Source organism: Oratosquilla oratoria, chromosome 2 (genome assembly GCF_046742065.1).
Source record: "Oratosquilla oratoria isolate Oo_2021 chromosome 2, ASM4674206v1, whole genome shotgun sequence".
Taxonomy (NCBI): domain Eukaryota; kingdom Metazoa; phylum Arthropoda; class Malacostraca; order Stomatopoda; family Squillidae; genus Oratosquilla; species Oratosquilla oratoria.
This window is the reverse complement of record NC_134778.1, coordinates 66,255,065-66,260,064: the sequence shown is the minus strand read 5'-3', so window position 1 is coordinate 66,260,064 and position 5,000 is coordinate 66,255,065. Positions and strand designations below refer to the sequence as shown.

The 5,000-nt window shown below is 45.4% G+C and overlaps 1 protein-coding gene across 2 annotated transcripts in view; it reads right to left on the bottom strand.

The window, feature by feature from the left end:
- The window catches only part of Egfr (epidermal growth factor receptor), a 389,728-nt gene that overhangs the window by 98,290 nt on the left and 286,438 nt on the right, over nucleotides 1-5,000 (bottom strand). Inside the window, exon 1 of one of the 2 annotated variants that reach the window (XM_076210025.1) lies at nucleotides 1,902-2,289. The exons of the other annotated variant lie outside the window; for it this stretch is intronic. The gene's annotated coding sequence lies outside the window, so the exon portion shown is untranslated. Of the gene's footprint in view, nucleotides 1-1,901; nucleotides 2,290-5,000 lie in introns of those variants that run through there. 2 annotated transcript variants of the gene reach the window in all.

Sequence of the window (5,000 nt, the reverse complement as noted above, 5' to 3'; positions counted from 1 at the left end):
ATTGTTTAGAACAAACTAAATGTAAGTTTAAATACAACTGACACTTAAAGAAAGACGCCTAGATAAATATATGGAGTCCAACCCCAATCTAACTTATTTCTGAGGATCGTGAGCTCATATGATTAGATTAAGTCGGTGGTTCTTATCTGTTCCCACTGTTCATCGCCCCCCTTCCTTTCGATTCGCAAGCAGCAGCAGCAGCAGCAGAATCCCCGCAAGGACCTCTTGCTGTTTGCATATCCTTTGTATCATTATTGTCATCACTTTTTATATCATCAACATGTTGATATCGTTATTACCACCACCATGAATAGTGTTGGAGTATTGGGTTGGATCGGGTTGTATAAAGTGGGGTAAGGTAGCGTAGGGATAGGGCAGGGCAGGGCAGGGCAGGGCAGGGCAGGGCAGGGCAGGGCAGGGCAGGGCAGGGCAGGGTTGGCTTGGATAGCTAGTGTATGGGAGGGTTGGGTTGCGCCACTGGGTTCCTGGCCACTCGGACGACACGAAGTTCATCGTAGCTTGGTTGGGCCAAGAGAGCTCACCCACCAGGGTGAGTTCCTTCAACCCTTCTGGATGGGGTGGTGGGTGGGCGAGGTTGGGGAGGTTTGTTGGTGGAAGTTGGGCTAACATGCTTGAGACTCGTCACCTCCGTACAAAGAGAACCTCTTCATGTGCGCGCGCGCGTATCCAGACACACGCACACACGCACACACACACACACAACAATGAGACCCTCGGCAGCTCATTTCCTTGAAATGCTTAGTCTACTGTCAGTTAACTGCAACTGGGAAATGTGGGACCGCTGCGAGGAGGAGGAGGAGAAGGAGGAGGGGACCCATATCATCTACAAAGGGCACAAGAGCGCAGGCCAGAAGCTCAAACAAAGGCGCCTGGGCAGCAGAACGGTACTACAGGAACAACACGAGGGAAGGGTCTCCCTGTGTATGTGTGGTGTGTGTGTGTGTTTGTGTAGTGTGTGTGTGTGTGTATTCACTTGGTCTTTGGATCACATGTTTGACTCGTGATCAACAGCTATTTCCCTCCCGGAAGAGAGCCCAGAGCTCGTATGACCGATCTATGGGTAATGCTATGACCTTACACGCACACACACACCCCAACTCCCCGCCCACGAGACTTGGAGTAGCGACTCGAAGCGCAGCGACACTGAAATAATTTCAGCCCTGGGCAGGATTCGAACCAGGTACCGCTGGCACCACCGTAACAACAGTGTGTGTGTGTGTGTGTGTGTGTGTGTGTGTGTGTGTGTGTGTGTGTGTGTGTGTGTGTGTGTGTGTGTGTGTGTGTGTGTGTGTGTGTGTGTGTGTTTGTATGTGTGTGTGTGCGCGCCTGCTGCCCCGCGCGGCCCAAGAGACGACTTGGTTTAGTGGCCGCAAGGCCAGGCCACTTCCCGAAGACGCCTCTTTTTCTAATGCGGCCCTGTTGACGGTGTCCTGCCCCGATGGCCATACCAAGAGCTCGGTTTTTTCCTCTCTCTGACGGAGGACCTAGTGCCCAGGCTACTTCACAAAACCAGGGCCGCCTATACCCATGGGCCATCTTGTCCGCACCAGGTCCGCAGCAGCCACGACGACTGGCGGGCGGAGTCTGGCCACACTAGGAAGTCGTGACCAATGGTTGCCCGAGGGACCTTGCCCGTAAGCCTAGACAGACAGACAGACACCTCCTTCTCAGATGGACGGCGGCCATCACTTTGTCTCAAACACAGAAACATAACAACTCAGGTCTGATTTAGTGTGCCCCCATCCCCACACCCTACCCCAGAATTACACCACACAGGGGAGAGAGCCAAGGGGAGAGGCGGAGTTGAATTACTCACCACAGCCCTCACCCCCAGGTGCTCACCACAGTTCCTATCCACAGCGCGAAAGAACCAATCTTACCTTCTCCTCCACGGCCTTGGGAGTGAGTTTTGATGACACCAAATAGCACTGGAATACGTTTATTCCTTTAATCTCTTTGCTATTCTTATTATTATTTTCCAAATCCAGGTCAAACTTTCGTAAAATGCGCCACAACTTTTCTCTGCGCTTCACGATTTCTCATTTTCGATTTCCTGTTAGTACCTACATGGTAGACATTTCTTCAACCACAAGAATATCTTACGCAGTAGAAGGACACTCGGAATAAATTGCACCTTAATTTTCTTTAACAAGGTTATGTACCTGCAGTCCACACACTAAAAACTTTTCTGTATGCGATTTTGTTTTCTCTAAACAGATTTACGGGATCACCACGCACAGCACAGCACAGTACACCGCCGCTTGCAATCTCCTCTCCAGCTCTGGCTAGCTCAAGCTGTTTCTACCTCCAAGACAAGCTTTAGTTTTGCCCTCGGGGTAAGTAAGAACCCTCGCCCGAGAAAGAGAAGTTGCGCGTTTCCGACCAAAGATATTCAACGCCGATATTTGCTTTTTACATAAAAAGAATAAGAAAATAACGACATATACAAATATTAAAGAACCATACCTGATATCAAGAAAATTTAAAAGAAGAAGACATTTTTTAAGACGAATGTCTGCACAGCACGGGAGCGCGGGTCTGCCGGGGGTGAAATGGAGTCGACGAACCTCTCAGGTAAGATCAGGTACGTTGATGGGAGGAATGTGGTTACAAAACAGTGGAATTACGTTAAATATCAAATAATACCAATTCCTCGATACAGGCAACATATAATGAGACTGTTAGTCAACTATCATTGTTCGGTCCTCGCATACACCACCAAATTCTTAAAAAAACGCGTCCTGACCTAATCCGCTTGTATGTACATACACGCACACACACACACACACACACACACCACAGATAATCGTGCACACGTACGCACGCACGCACGCACACACACACACACACACACACACACACACACACACACACACACACACACACAGATATTCATATATACGGTCTATATTATATATATATATACTGTATATATATATATATATATAGTTAAAAACGACAGCAAAAGAATATATACATATATATGTATATATGTATATATATATATGTATATATATATATATATATATACGTATAGATGCACATATGCGCATATACGCACGAGCGCACTCACACACGTATATACCGGTCACGAGAAACGAATACCGTGAGTGGTTATCACAATGGAAATATTGGCACCGTCATAATTATGCGAACAACAGCCCCTTGCACATTATGCTCTTAAATGAGACTCGTTCGAAAATAAACATAAACTGTATACTGTCAGTGCATCTCTCTATCACTGTTGCTTTAATAAACAGTTTATCATTATTGTTGTTTATCATTGCATACACACACGCGCACATGCACACATACACACACACACACACACACACACACACACACACACACACACACACACACACACACACACACACACACACACACACACACACACACACAGAGAGAGAGAGAGAGAGAGAGAGAGAGAGAGAGAGAGAGAGAGAGAGAGAGAGAGAGAGAGAGAGAGAGGGGGGTTGGAGAGAAAGGTAGAGAAAGAGATAGATAGATAGAGAGGGGGAGGGGAGGTAGAGAGAGAGAGAGAGAGAGAGAGAGAGAGAGAGAGAGAGAGAGAGAGAGAGAGAGAGAGAGAGAGAGAGAGAGAGAGAGAGAGAGAGAGAGAGAGAGAGAGAGAGAGAGAGAGAGAGGCAAACCCGCACGCACGCACATTCTCGAAAAATATCAGAAACCTAAACGTAGGTAAATAATGCGCGTACAACATATAAGAAAATAAAAAAAAACAATTGGGAGTTCAAGCTAAGATCATAAGTTACAAGCCTATGATGTTGCTGTGAGCGAACTGCGGAAATACTCCAACAAAGAGCAGCAAGAAGCGAGCGTGGACTTCGCGTATTTGGACTTAGAGAAATCCTTTGACAAAGTACCTTTTAAGTGGTTGAAGTGGAATCTCGAAGGAGAGAGAAAGGAATCTGAGGTAATCTGCTGGAGTGGACGAGAAAGTTCTTGGAAAGGAAGGGAATGGATGGACACACTCACTAATCCCGGGAGTGGACTTCCAGGGAATAGAAGTAGCGTGGAGTGTCTCAGGAATATTCTCTCTCTCTCTCTCTCTCTCTCTCTCTCTCTCTCTCTCTCTCTCTCTCTCTCTCTCTCTCTCTCTCTCTCTCTCTCTCTCTTTATTAATGCATGTCAAAAAATGTAAGTACGAAAGTACAATGATGTGTTTGCGGCGGATGGTGTTGAAATGAAAATAAAAAAGATCGTGTAGTCAAATTCTGATCCTTTTCAGAAATTAAACCAAAATTGAAAAAGAGTTAAGCATCTATACGTGTAGTATGATCTACAGAGTGATGTAAAAGGATCTGAAGAAAGTGAAACAGAAGAAGAAAAAACTGAGTAAGGAGGGCCAAAATCCTTAATCCAAGAAGACACAATACAATCAACACAAACTAGTGTATTCACAATAGGAAAAGTTGAAAATAGTGTTCATCGCTTGGATGTAGTTGGAACTTTAATTCCAAAGTTACATATGAACCCTACTGGGATCCCCAGTATCTGTGTAAGGTCCACACCTGAGAAAGGACATGACCAAACTGAAAAAAAGAACCAAGAATACAATGGTAGACTTTAGAAACTCGAGCTAACACCGTCGTAAGAAAGAAGAGCGAGGGGAGATTATGTCACCAGTTCATTAAAGTAAAACAATTCATTGACAAAAGACTATATAGAGATATCAGTGTAGACCATGAAAGGCCCCAATTCAAAGAGCAACAAAGCACAAACAATGAATACGTCCAGAGGTTTAACTTTTCAAGTAAAGCTGTAGAAAAGTGAAGTATATTGCTAAATGAAGCAGTAGGGCCCAAACCAAAAAGGGGATTTAAGAAGATAGGACTTGGAAAGACAGAATGGAGGAACAGGAAATCCGAAGAGGAGAGGGAGGAGGAGGAGGAGGAGAGGGGGGCAAAACATAATCACAAAAGGTCACATGAAGATCTAACAGACAAATCAAATGCAAA